Source organism: Danio aesculapii, chromosome 13 (assembly GCF_903798145.1).
Source record: "Danio aesculapii chromosome 13, fDanAes4.1, whole genome shotgun sequence".
In the NCBI taxonomy this organism is placed as follows: Eukaryota; Metazoa; Chordata; class Actinopteri; order Cypriniformes; family Danionidae; genus Danio; species Danio aesculapii.
In genome coordinates, this window is record NC_079447.1 from 10,396,105 (window position 1) to 10,411,542 (window position 15,438).

The 15,438-nt window shown below is 39.5% G+C and overlaps 1 protein-coding gene across 1 annotated transcript in view; it reads right to left on the minus strand.

Annotated features, from left to right (window-relative positions):
- The window catches only part of cdh23 (cadherin-related 23), a 475,220-nt gene extending 466,717 nt beyond the window's left edge, over positions 1-8,503 (minus strand). Inside the window, exon 1 of the mRNA XM_056471434.1 lies at positions 8,423-8,503. The gene's annotated coding sequence lies outside the window, so the exon portion shown is untranslated. The remainder of the gene's footprint in view (positions 1-8,422) is intronic.
- Positions 8,504-15,438: the final 6,935 nt, after the last annotated feature.

The following is a 15,438-nucleotide window of genomic DNA, read 5'->3' on the forward strand; positions in this document are numbered from 1 at the left end:
AATAATGACAGAAATATCATTTTTGGATGAACCATCCCTTTAAGAGTATCATTTAGAGCAACTATTTAAAAGGTGAATAAATATGCAAATTGTTTAAAGTCTGAAGGTCTTGAACAAACCTTTATAGTTGAATGTCATGAAATTATGCTTTATCTTTTGTTCATTAGATGAATTTAACGTGACATTTATTATTAAAAACATCTAAAAAATGGACTTTCCTACACACACAGACAAACATTCTCAAGGCTGCATTCTGTACATAAATACCAACAACAAGGATTTGTCACGCTGTAAAGCTAACACTGAATGGGGTATTATGACTGGCCTCCGTCAGATTATTTATGAGTGAGGCTGTAATTGAACACTGCAAATCCTACAGCTCTGAGTTATGGATGAACAGGAGAGGGCGTTTGCAAGTCTTCTCCATACGCTTCTCTCTCTCTCTCTCTTTACAAACTTTACAGATTCATACCTGCTTTTTTATAACAATATTCAGTGTAAAATATTCCAACAAACCCAAAGTTACAGATGTGTCGCCTGTCATTTGCAATTATAGAGTATGGAATCATTATTAAATGGATTTAAAAGTGAAACCGCTTTACAGTTTAAGTCTGTGATTTAAAAACCTTTGATAGAAGTGTTGAATGCAAACTGAAGAAGTGATGCTCATTTAATTTTGTCTTTAATGAACTATGCACAACCTCTAAAGCACTTCTGGAACTCAAATTAAGCAGGAGCAGTATGAGATGTCAATAGTTCATCATATCACAGTGCATTCACAGAGTGTCAAACATTTGGATGGATCAGCTCCTGCAGTGTAGTTTGTAATCTATAGATGTAGGTGAAACAGATAACATCACAATGCTCAATTAGACTCCAAGGTCTGTTAGTATGACTGCGTCTCATCCATGTGATTCATTCACTCAAAAGTGAAACTTCTGTCATCATTTATTTACTCGTATAACCTTCTCATGTTACTTTCGTCCATTAAACACAAAGGAAGAAATAGTGAATCCACTGAATGATAAGTAGAGTTTAGTTTACAAAAAAAGCAACCCAAAAGTTATCAATAATTTTTTTTTTTTTTATCAAACGTAAAAATAAAAATAATATTCTCCTTCCCTCTCATCACAAACTCTTTGAGATAGATGAAATAAAGAACTGGATCGATATGATTTGTCAATGACTCATCAGGTCACTGGATCCACTGAATCACTTAAAAAAATGAATTCAAAAGAACAAGTTATAAATGCTTAAACTAGGCTATCTGAACCATTCCCGGGCATGGCTTGCTTGGAAAAGGTGGGTCAAAGCATAATTCAGTTGGGTTTGGGTGTAGCACACATGTAATGTAGTATGAACACAAACCACACCGGGTTCATATTTCACTCACATCATCAATAAACGAGAATTACAACTGTTTGTTAAAGCAGGGGTTCCCAAACTTTTCAGCCTGCAACAACCAAAGTAACAATGCCAGTGACTTGCAACCCCCAATATTCTCTGAGGTGGTTATAAATATATAAACCTTGCACATATTCTAAAAGGTCCAAATCTATTGATCGTTTAATTTTAGAGAACGCCATTTAGAGACCCTCCTCCATGTTCAGTTGTGGCCTATATTTAATGTACATGAGTGCTGTAAAGGTGTCAGAAAGTGTAACCTGATGCCATAAAATCAATTTGCTGCATCTGACGCTATTGCTGTGTCTTTAACATAATGTAATCACCCCAGGGGTCGCAAAAATTTTTTTGAAAGGCTGATAGCTTTTTATTTGCATGTTGTTAATTTAATGTTTATTATTAACATGTTAACAGTGTTACTTTTAACTAGCATTTTGTTTTTCAGTAGGTTTTGGATAAAATATGGTGATTCTAATAGTTTAATAAAATGAATTTGATTTTTGGAAATTGCCAAGCAACCCCCCTCTCATTGTCCCGCAACCCCCACTTTAGGAACCACCGTGTTAAAGCAACAAAATCCTCACTAAAATTAATTCAATGCGAAAAAAGATTTGGATCTGTGCTTTTCTCGCATTATATTTTAAAAAAAGTGTCTATTAAGCTTAACAGTTCTTTATTTAATATTAGAATATTGACTAATATCAATGCTGTTAGTGCCTTTATTAAACTGTATATTAAATGGGTTTTTTTATTATTGCAATAATAAAAGTTTGCAAATTAATGTTCAAACCATTATAAAAAAATATGTTTCATCTCTTTATAACAGTTTAATATTAATTTTACGCACAAGATCAACAAAAAAGTGTATATAACAGGAGTGAATATAAATTTGCATGGCTTAAGGCATGTAAAATTGCAGAATTAATGTGGATAATTTATATATTTATATAGCCCATTTTGAGGGATGTAAACAAGTACAATGGTCCTAACTAGGGCTGTGTGATTAATTGAAATTGAATTGAAATGGCGTTTTGAAACATTGAAATTAGCTACTTGCAATGGGCTGCGATATGAAATATATATGTATTTTATAATTACCCCCACCCAGAGCAACTGTCATTTGTGTGTGACAGTCTTACTAGCCAATTGAGCGAGCACACTTTCGTTCTGCCCAATCAGAATTGCGCAACTATACTATGTGGAAAGCCCACAATAAAACAAACAGAAAAAACAAGTGCGTCTGCTGTTTCAGAAGCATTAATAGATGAATTCATATCAAAGAAAAACAGCATGTCGGTAATATGGGAATGTTTTGGTTTCAAAGTCACAGACACCAAACAAAAACAGGTCATTTGTAAGAGCAATCACAGAACTGTTGCCACAGCATGAGGAAATACAACAACCAGCACCTAAAAAAGCACCACAGGCGGCTATATGAGGAGTGTCATGCTAAGAAGTCAACTAAAAGTATTGCCACTGACACTCAATCACTGACTCGCACCAGGAGATAACTAACGCCATTACTCACTACTGTTTGCTCTAGAGAAAAATGTGTTTAATTTCTGAATATTTTAAACAAATTTAAAAGTTGGAGTTAGTTAATATCTTTTCAGTTCCTTTAACTAACACCCACTGCATTTTAACAGGAAGAAGCTATGATACAGAATATTGAGCCAAAGATTGACTACAAAATTAAATCACAAATAATTATTTTTTTTTTTTATTAAAAAAAACAATTATTTCCTGTTTTAGATTTGAGTTTTTCCTAGCTTCTAATAAAATGTCCATATATTGATAAAAAATATTATGACAGCTGTGTTAATATTGGTTAAGACTGAATTGCCTCTTGTTACAGTTATAAAATCATTGTCCCAGAAATAGGAACCGATCATGAGTCAATGATATCACCATACTGAAAGGCTCTATAGTCAAGCCAGGGGTATAAATAATTTCAGGATTTTTTTTTTTATTTATTTGATGGTTCATATTTAACAATTTTAGCTTCATGGGGAAAAAAAGTGTTAAAAGCATTAATTGATTTTTTTTATTTCACAAAAGAAATAAAAGTCATACTGGGTTAAAAACAACATAAGCATACAGTAATAAATCATAACAGAATTATCAGTGTTGAACAATTACATGTTGGCTTTCAGCTCCAACCAGCCCCAAAGTCTGTTACCATCATAAAGCAAATGAGCAGAGCAGACATTTGTTCAACCTCTTCATCTGAAAAAACAGCTCATGTTCATAAGGGCATCATGTCACATGCACATCTGTGCTCCATTAAAATCTCTTATAATGGTGGGTTCAACTCTAAAACATATACTCTGCAGTGCATATTCTACCCCTGTACCATACAGTATGCACTACTATTCTGAACACAGACAATATGCATTCAACTTTATGGGAGGGTCCTGTCCAAAATCATCTCTCCTCTCCTTCAGCACCCTCATCTTCTTTCTATGTCCCTCTGACCTCTGCGTTCTGCCTGACTGACCCTCCTGATTTAATGTCCCCACACAGACGGGACGCTCAGATAGGAATGGCTGTGAAAGAGAGCGAGAGATCCAAAAAGGTAAAACAAGTGGAGTGGGATTCATGGCTGCTTACGGATCAGAATTCTCCCATTTTATCCCGCAGATTCTTCTTTTATTTTCCTCATCTGCTCGTCCTCTCTCTTGTAAGCTTTAGTGCCACTGTATCTGCAATTCATTCCCCTCTCCTTCTCTGATACAGCCATTCATTTCATCCTGTCACTCAAAATACCTGTCCCATCCCGAGCCTTCATTTCAAATGATCATTCCTCTCTCTCCCCCTTTCTCTCTCTCTTCCTCTGTACTCGTTTTCAGAGTGGATTTGAAAGGAGTGACAGGCACGCCGAGTGAGAAAGCGTGGCAGAGGAGCCAGCAGACTCTATATCAAACAGAAACACTTGTGCACGCTCACAAACACACCTCCGCCAAGCATTCATCATTTTGTTTTGTTATTTCGACAAAGCTAATGTAACCAAAGTCCTGATGATGTCACTCTGATGTATAAACTGCCATTCAGCCCTCATTAAGTATTCAGACAAACCTTCATAACACTCCAACCCGAATCGTTTTAGACTGAATTCATGGTTCTACAGCTATAAAAAGGACAATGGCTCTGTTCCAAAAGCAAGTGAGCTGTCTTGCTGTCAGCTGCCTACATATAGGCATCTGAGTTTAAGGCGGTATCTGAATTAAAAAGAAAAATAATGAAGTCATGAAAGACAGAGCTGATGCAAACTATCAAATAACACTTCTCACATGCTAAAATACACTGATTTCATCTGACTTCAAAGTTTAGCTAATGGCATGATAATGATTTTAATGACTTATATGGCAACAAATAGGACACAAAAGTGTTTGTATGCGTGTAAGAAGAGAGAAAAAGACAGAGAGAAAGAGAAAATAGGGTGTATGCACAGCTAATCTTTCTTCCCATACGATACACTTCCGGTGAACGGTGACTTTAAAAATTGCTTCACTTCACCTGCCATTAAAGGTCAGCTTCAACGCTTCCCATTCACTTTGAATGGGTGACGTCAGGTGTTGCCGAACTGCATTGTGGATCCGTCAGCGCCCCTTCAGAGTCGTTGCTCGCTGCAAAAGTGGGGACTTGCTCAACTTTTCAAGCGCTGACGGAAGCGTCAGCCAATCAGATTGCTGTATGCAAATTCACCAGCTCAGACAGTGGCCTATTGCTGACTAATTTCATTGGCTGACGCTGCTATGACAATCGCATCAGCCTCAACTTCAGACCAAAAGCCACTTAAAAGCACATGCCTGATTGGCAAGTTAGCGCAGAAACTCCACTGCATATACGGGGAAAATGTAATTTATTAGTGCTTCTTCTACATTCTGAGACCCACTTTATTTCGTATATCTATCAGGCAGTGCGGATGATTGATTTTTAAAGAAAACAGACCTTAAATGCACAGCATACAGTTCACCGGAAGAGCTTGACCTAGGTTACTGAAAAATGAAAAGTCCTTCTGCATACTTCTGCATATACCCTATAGTGTTGACTTTTTAAATATTGCTTCACTTAACCTGCCATTAAAGGCAAAAATGTATAAATAAATAAAAATAAAAGTTATTTTATACACATAAAAAAGTCTAAATAATACTTTTATTTAAAAAAAAAATAAAGCTAAACTCATATTATATATTAATATTTAGATGTCAAATTATAAGCAAGTGTGAATATGTGCGTTTTTATAAAACAAACTGCAAAATGTTTATGGTCTCATTCATTTCAGAATTATGCTAATTCTATATAATTTAGAGCTGCACAATACTGACCCTTTTCACATTTCCGGGTTTCACAGTAGCGGAAGGTGTCATGGTTGGGTAAACTTAGAGCGCAGTGAATCGGAGAGAACAACAAATATTTTTTTACAGTCCTATTTGCTGAAATAATAAAAGAAAAACTACACGATGGTGTTATCAAGACTTTCAGACAAGCAAAAAAAATTGTGTGAGACTGATGATGGCAGCCAGAGGAGAGAATAACGTAAAATTTACTCTCAGCCCCATAGACGTTGCATTAGAAACACCTTACACACACACACACACACACACACACACACACACACACACACACACACACACACACACACACGCACACACACACACACACACACACACACACACACACATGTCGTTTTTTTGTAATTTGAGGCAAAGATGATACAATACATTCATAAATGCATAAAAATGTTCATACTTTTTTAGAAAAGCAAGATATTAAAAAACTTTCAAGGATTTTAGATTTTGATGACCATTAAACACGTCATAACGCTCTTGTGCAAAGGGTCCATTGGAAAAATAATGACATTGCGATGGTTTGTTTTCTGTGATGTATATTGCAATATAATTAAAATTTCACAAGATGACTATTTGGAAGGAATTCCTCATTTTACACTGATTGGGATGGTTTTGTAGGGAAGTGCATCTGCTTAAAATATACAAATTCATTAAAAAAATACACAAAATAAAAGAATCTAATTAAACTACAGATGAAGATAGATTTATAGATTTTTAAAAATGAAATAAACAGTGCTTTGTGGTTTTTGCTGGAGTCTAACACTGGGTATAGAAATCCAATAATCAAATGTAAAATAACAAATGTGTATAGTCTTCATAGTATAAATAATTAAACACAACTTATCTCTGTTAAAGTAGTAAGCTTTAGTGTTTCTTGTTGGGTTTAAATTAGTCACAGGCCTTAAAAACATATGCAATTTTTTTTTCAAATGACATGTTTATATTATAAACATAACTGTGCTGGGATGTGGAAAATATATATTTTATGTGCCTTTCCAGAGACTTTGTAACTAATTGGTCGCCAATATTACTTAATAGTACTGATAGATGGGATGATGTTTCCTTTTTTCTTCACTTCCATCTATCTATTAACTTATTTTCAAGGATTACTATAATTTCTATAACCCTATGCACATTTTTTTGTAAAACTTGCCTTTGATTATGTCTGTAAAAGCACATTAAAAGTTGTCAAAATGAATGTACAAACATGTTACAATAAAAATAATAATAAAAAAACATTCACATTAATAAATTAGGGTTAAACTCTGTGACTCCCCAAATCAAGTGTACTAAACTGTGGTTCCTGGTGAATTATAATCCCAATTTGCATTGCAGATCCTGCGATGTGGCTATTGCAGGTTTGCACATTGCGATTTCGATGCTAAAACGATATATTGTGCAGCTCTAATACAATTCATTCAAAGATTTCAAACGAATGCTCAGTAGCACCATAAAAACATTCAGCTACTTACAGTACATCTTGCATAATAGACATTCACCATTAAAACTGAAATAGAGTTCATGTTTGTGCCTATGAACAATACAAGGCTCTGCCTTTTTTCATTTAATTGGTCATCTCAGTCAGTCTTTTGACATTGATGGACACCGACAGCATTTTTGTGGTCCTAAAAATAAACTAGACACAATATGTGTATTAAATATTGGAGCATACAGTTTGGTCATTTCTAATTCCTCAGGGTGACTTATCCCCCTGTGTCTATAGCAGTTATGGTCCTTCTTTAAAATCCTGCTCACGTGTTTTGGGATAAAGTTTATGAATTTTCTATGAAAGTTGTTTCAGTGTTCAAAAGTTGAGAAGCAAGTCCTAGAACTGAACCACTATGTCGTTGTAATCGATAAGTTCACATGAGTTCACCAGAACAAGTGCAACCAGAGCCAAAAGGGACCAAAAGGTGAACAATTTCAAATGTTCAGAGACTACAAAAGCTCAGCTTTCAATCCTAGCTTATATTCAGCTCAGTACAGTATATTTATAACACTGTTTCTGAATTAAGACAAAATAATATGCTGTAATCCCAGACCCACATCATAGCATGAGGAATAAACAAATGAGCAAACTATGGAGTGGATGACTGTAGTGTGCTTATGCATGCACAGGAGATCCAGCTGGAAGTCCATATGTATTCTGATAACATGCATCACCAATTACCTCCTGCCACCACATTATAAACTCCCATTGACACTTATGGCACGCCAGCCATTCCTCTTTCATCAACCATTCCATCAGTCATGATAACACATTAAACGCTGACACGCTGTTTTATTTGGTCTTCAATAAGTTTCCGGGAGTAAAACCCCTCACGAGCTCATGGCAACCCTGCTAGTCAACCCTCATGAGCTCTCATGACACATGAATTAATAACGACACGCGCAGCAGGCGCGCGCACAGCCACCCGATACGCGCTACACTTACGCAAAATAAAATAAATAACTTATAAACGCCCAAAGGTTGAAACATATGTGTAAATATCTAATAGAACATTATACGAAAAAAAAACAATGACCAACTGAAAGCATGCATCAATTTAATATAACAGCCTAATTTGATAACTAGGTGACAATGAAGTAAAGTTATCAATAAAAGTGGCGTTTATATAGAGTTGTCAGCAAATTTTCAGAGTAAGTGAGATTGTCAGAGCTCTTACCTGCTGCCTCCTCCTGATCAGTCCGGTCCGTGCGCTCTTGACAACCGACCGACCGACCTACCAAGCGAGCGCGCGCGCTGGTTCTGCTGCTGAGAGAGTGCTGGTTCTCCGCGTGCGCGCACTCAATGCTCTCTCTCCCCTCTCTCTCTCTCGCACGCGCATCATCATGTTGCGGTTTCAAGTTTAAAACAAGTTGAATGCTGCATGACTGAGCAGGATCATCGAGTGTCATAATCTGCAAAAAAAAAGAGCATGCTATAGACCATTTCAATGTGATGCCATTGGCCCATGAACATTTCCTGCTTGTTGTCAAACTATTTTAATAACTGTAATAAGAGACGATTCAATCATCTTCAACGTTAAAACAGCTGTCATAACATTACGTATCAATTTGTGGTCCTTTGAGAGTTCTCCGAAGCTATTTAAAAATGTAAAACAGGGAATTTATCAGGACCATTGTTATTGTTTACATCCTTATAAATGGTCTACGTCCCTTTGCAATAGACTGTTTACATGTAAAGTGATATTTCATCATAAAATGATATCCAGCTAAAATCTATTTATTTTGTGAATTCATTCATCAGTCATTAATTAAAACAAAATGTTTATTTCGTCTGCTATTCACTTAACTCAGGATGAGCATTATTAAATGGCTTTCTGATGAGTCGACTTTTAAAGAGCATTTCTGTCAGTTGTCTTAAAGATGATAACAAATAATCATTGCTGGTGATTTATTTGTAAATTTGCACATTTTTGATGTCCAAGACTAATAATGGTAACAAAAGGAGGCCGTTTTTTGTTTGTAAATCATTTAAATATTGTTTGTGTTAAAAAATGAAAAAAATATATATGAACAGTAAACAGTTTTAAAATTCGTGGAAGATTTATGGGTAAAATGTTTTTTGCAACACTGCCATTTAACTTTTAAAACAACAACCTAGTACTGCCATTTCTCATTTATTTATTTACTAAATTTTTGTTTATTTATTATTAATATTATTGAGGGGGGCATGGGAACTAGTCCAACGGGATTTACTTTTGTACTTGTCCTACTGTTTATATTTTGCTGACATTTTATTTTAGGGAATCCACCAGGTGTCTGAAACATTCTACTCTGCACGGCGTGTAACAATAAAAGCAATAATTTTAACAATACTCATGTAATTGACAATCTGTATGTAACATAAAACTGGCATTCTTCTGTCGTTTTATCCTATTGTAATGTGATAATACTATTCCTAAGATTTTTCATAAGCGCAGCTGGAACCTTTGCACCTTTGCTATTTCTTTGCTGCCATCATGTGGACTTCGTTTTGAAACATCGGTAAACATACTCACCGTCCTGCTATTTCGGCAAGGCTTCTAAACTTCTGCTGACTTCTAACTGACATAAGTGTTTATTTCTTTTTGTAAAAACGAACTACAAAGCAATTGTATTTGTTGAGTCTTGTTGAAAACAGACTGAAATGTAAAACATTAGCCACTTATCTAGTCCCGTCATTCACTTCCACGTGCTTTTTCTTAAATAAAAATGGCGCCTTCGTCGAAACTAAAAAAGAACGACAGCGATTGGCTCTAGCGTGCCACGTGACTGATAGTGAAACAACGTTTGATAAACACCAATTCCCGTATATAATTATTTTGTGTTGTTTATTTTCACACAAACTTCTACAGAAGACGAATGTGACGAGGGTATGGATACGAGTTAGAACTCTTTGAATCAAAATAACCGACTACGCCACCCTGGGAGTGACCCAGGGAAATAACTCTATTAGAAAAAGACACACAGGTTCGTTTCCCCTCAAAAAGGCACAGAGGCGTGAGTAATTACAAAAAGTACAAAAATATTTATTTTAATGAAAATGTAAGGTTGTACTCATTTGTTAAAAAGCACATCAAAAACTCCCCCTTCATAAAAGGAAAATAAATAAACAAAAATCAAAAACACACAGGATTGAGGTTCCCACTGACTGGATACAAGCAGACTGACTTTACCCCAGCACACGCACACCACAGTGCACTCGAATTACACTATCAAGCACTCAGTGTCTCACAGCACACGGGAAAGAAGCACCACCACCAGTTGGAAGGACCAGTCATCCACCGAGGAGAAACCTCAATTCCTGAAATAAATCAAAATTAAAGTAAATAAACAGAAAATAACTAACATCAATAAAGGAGTCAATCAGGTTAACAAACCTACTCTATGATCTGGTTGAGACAGCTACAGCTGTGATTACAACATCTCATATACACACACACACTCTGAATCAAAACAATTGACTCTCAAAATAATAATAATAATAATAATAATAATAATAATAATAAAAAAGAAATCTAAATAACAAAAACCAAATAAATGCTCTGCATAACTAAACGAAAAACAATTTCACTAAACAAAAAGCAGAGCACCAAAAATGTTAACGCAAATCAATACATCCTAAACAAACAAATAAATGAAGGGGAGCACAAAGCAGCACACGGGTCAAAATGGGCAGTCCCCTTTAAACAGCTGTGTTGGTGGCGTCTGTACGATAGCCAATGACACCGGCGTTAGTATTAGCAGCGTGGAATAACAGCAGTAGCACACGCCCAGACGACCTCCAATAACCACGGCAATAGCGAGGAACAAGGGCTAATAAAGTGATTTAGACATTGAGAGAAAAGGGATCAAGAGAGAACAAGGGAGAATCCTAAAGAGAGGCACAAACAAAACTCATTAATATGGTCCTTTAAAATGATAACACTAATCATAAGTGCCTCACTTACCAATGGGTGCACAAAGCGGATGCTTTGAGCACTTGTTGGTCAGGTATACAAATACAGCGAGGTGCAGGACTTAGTATCTCTACTGCATGAAAAACGCAGGTTAAATACTGCCAAATCCCATTACTCAGCCAATTAAAAACTATCACATACCTGCAACAATGAACAGTCGTCCAGCCACTCCAGCCCAGAAAAATGCCACAGCCACAATGCACTATAACAATGCCAAAAGTAACTTAACGTTGGCCCATTCAAGCAAATGAAAAATTATCAGAACGAACACAATGCCTCTACCTGTAGCTGCGAAGACGGACACCCAAACAAAGTGCGTCAGAGTCGGACGTGACGCATCCCAAGGGACAACCAATCAGGCTTTAAAAAAGGCGGTGCTACATGCCGATTGAGTGATGTCAATGTCAATCAGCTGCGCAGCACGAATGAAGTCAATGTCAATCAGCTGCGCAGCACCATCACATTTGGACTGACTCCAATATCAATATCAGCTGCACTACATCACATTCCACCCCCAATTTCTGCAACGTCGCCCCGACGGTGAACCAAACATACAATTGACCTAAGAGTCTAACTCCAAGGGCGGAAGAATGTACCAAACGAGTTACTCACTATACTGGACACAGTCCCTATACCTACAGCTCGTGGAAGGTGGTGCAAGTTAGAGTGCTGACCTGCTGTACTTCTCCCAGTTCTCCTTACCACGGTTTCTGCTGCTCTTACAGGGTCAGCGGGCACAACTTCCGGCTGCAAAGTCCCCACAGTTGCTGGACCCTCAAGTACCTCGTCTACAACCCGAGGGACAGGGGGAACAGCACCCTGTGACCTTGACCTTCCTCTAAGCTCTGGTGTCTCGGGAACTAGAACCAGCAAATCTCCATCACACTCCTCATCCAAAGGCTGCATGCACTCTCCCCTTGCAGGTTCAGGTAGACTAGGAGGCCGATCCTGACCAAGCTGGGCCTTCAGCAAGGATCTGTGAACATGTTTGGTTTTACTCAGATCTGCAACCGGGGCAATGGTATAAACTACCCCACTTTCAGTAGGCGCTTTTAGGATTTGGTAGACCACTGAGCTCCACAGGTCCTGGATTTTACATCTACCTCGCACCCCATGATCGCGAAGGTAAACCAGTTGACCCTCCTTCAGTGGTGCTTCCCTTACCTGGAGATCATGCCGGGCCTTCCGCCGGTCAGCGGCGGCACCCAATCTCTCACGAGCACCTTCAAAAGCGACTTGTAACCGATCTTGCTGTTCTACAATCCACCCATGAACACTGCCGGCTAACGGCTCTCTAACTCTACCTAAGAGGAAATCAATAGGAAGTCTAGGTTCTTGTCCAAACATTAAATAGTAAGGAGATTCCCCAGTTGACTGGTGAGGAGTAGTGTTGTACGCAAAGAGAACCTGAGGGAGACAGCATGGCCAATCACTCTTTTTAGAATATGGAAGGGAACGCAGAAGATCGTGTAACGTTCTATTAAAACGCTCACATTGGCCATTCCCAGCAGGGTGGTATGGAGTTGTATGTGACTTTACGACTCCATACAACCCACAAAGCTGCCGAATAAGAGTAGACTCAAAATTACGACCTTGGTCAGAGTGGATGCGACCTGGCACACCAAATTTACAAAACCACTCAGCCACAAGGACCTGGGCTACAGTCTCGGCTCGCTGGTCTCTAGTAGGTATAGCTAAGGTGTACTTCGTAAATATGTCAGTCATGACCAACACATTTTCGAGGCCAGACCTTGAGGGCTCCAACAAGGTGAAATCGAGAGCTAAAATCTCGTTAGGCCGAGAAGCCATAAGATGTCCCATGTAACTACTGGGAGCTGAGGGGGTGCCTTTAGCACACTGGCACCGCTCACACTCCTGGCACCAGCGTGCAATGTCAGCGAACATACCCGGCCAGTAACATCTCTGGCGAACCAGCTGGGAAGTACGCTCAACCCCCTGATGTCCATGCTGCTGATGCAGCTGGGTCAGGACCTCAGCTTTCATGAGGGCTGGTAGTAACACTTGGAGAACTTCCTCTCCGCCATCCGGGCGCAACACACGCCGATAGAGCACCCCTTCCATTTCAACCAGGCGGCCCCATTGGCGAAGCAAGATGACTGCCAAGCGAGAGAGTTTCTTACGCTCCTCCGAAGTGGGGAGCAACTTGCGCCTCCAAAACACCAACACCTCACCAATGACTGGGTCTGCTACCTGTCGAGCACCCATGTCACTGCCAGAGGGGCAGGGGAAGGCTGTTACCTGATTGACCTGGGTCACCAATCCATCTGGGGCTGTTTGCTGCAACACTACTGGAACAGCCACTCCTGGACACCGGTCTTGTACTTCTCCTGTACCTGAGAAGTTCTGCCGGGACAAAGCGTCTGCGTTACGATTGCTCCTACCCGATCTATACTTTATTTCAAAGTCAAATACGGACAATTGAGCAGCCCAACGATGCTCCATTGCACCTAACTTGGCAGAATTCAGGTAGCTAAGGGGGTTATTATCAGTGAAAACAATACATTTTTGGCCTAACAAATACTCCCTGAACTTTTCAGTCATGGACCACTTGAGTGCCAAAAACTCCAATTTCATTGAGCTATAATTAGATGGATTACGCTCAGTGGGCCTAAGACTGCGGCTGCCATACGCTATTGGACGCACCTTGCCCTGTTGTTCCTGTGAGAGGACTGCCCCCAAGCCTCCCTGACTGGCATCAATCTCTAAAATAAAAGGCAGAGAAAAATCAGCGTAAGCCAACACTGGAGCACTAGTTAACTTCATTTTTAACCCCTCAAAGCTACTCTGACATTCTGCAGACCAAGAAGCCGCAAAGTCATGGGCGTTGCCCTTTCGATGTTTTGGGTTTGCCAGTAGAGCCACCAGCCTATGGAGAGGGGCAGCCAACTTGGAAAACCCCTCCACAAAACGGCGGTAGTAGCTAGCAAATCCCAAAAACGAGCGCAATTCTGTAACACTGGCCGGGCAAGGCCAGTTGGCCACAGCCTCCACTTTACGTGGATCGGTGGAAACACCCTCAGATGAAATAACGTGACCCAAATAATGCACTTCCCTTTGAAAGAAAGCACACTTGGATAATTTGGCCTTTAACCCTTCCCTCTGCAGACGGCTTAGGACAACCTCCATCCGCACCAGATGTTCATCTATAGAAGAGGAAAAGACAACAATATCATCCAAATACAGGAGGAGGGATTGGCACTGTTGATCCCCAAACAACCGTTCCATCAATCGTTGGAAGGTGCTTGGGGCATTACACAGCCCAAACGCCATCCTATTCCACTCAAAAAGACCAAAAGGGGTACAGAAGGCAGTCTTAGGCTTATCCTTCTCAGTTACAGGCACCTGATTATACCCACTGGCTAGGTCCATGGTGGAAAACCAACAGGCCCCAGCCAGCGAGTCCAAAGTTTCCTCAATACGTGGTAGAGGGAATGCATCCTTTCTGGTCTTCGCATTCAAACGACGGTAGTCTACGCACATGCGCAGACCACCGTCCTTTTTCTTAACCAGAACAATGGGCGAGGCATAAGGACTGCAACTTTCTCTAATGACCTGGGTCTCTAACAGTTGGTTAATATGTGCCTTTACCACCTCATACTCAGACGGAGGGATGCGCCTGAACCGCTGCCGGACAGGGATATCGTCTAACAAGGGTATATCGTGAGATATCAGGTTTGTACAACCCAAATCACCATCGTGACTGGAAAACACTGGCAAATACTTAAACAGCAATGCCCTAACCTTACCTTGTTCTACTTCAGGCAGTATTGACAGGTCTAAGGTAGCTATTTGCTCCTGCACAGAGGGAGAAGGCTGTGCACTTACCTCAGCTGCAACCATGTTTACCTCTACGACCTCTGGGGGTAATGTAACCACATTAACCTTACTTACAACGCCCACAATAGTTCTGGCATACAACAGCACATCTATAGTGCCCACGTTAACTATAGGCACATAAACAGTACCACCATCCATCTTTAGGAGCGCAGGAGAGGCCAGCAAACCTGCAGGGAGACCTGAAATTGGAGGTTCAAACAGTACGGCATTACCCGAATACTGCACCGAACAAGTAGTGGCAACAAATTTTACAGTGCCACCTGGGATGCGACACGCCCGACGTCCACGCACCCTGACTTGTCCCTCTGCATTTGTAACTGGCTGAACTTCAGCTTGGTGACAATTTTGTAAGGCCTGAATGATAAAACTGGGGGCCTGTG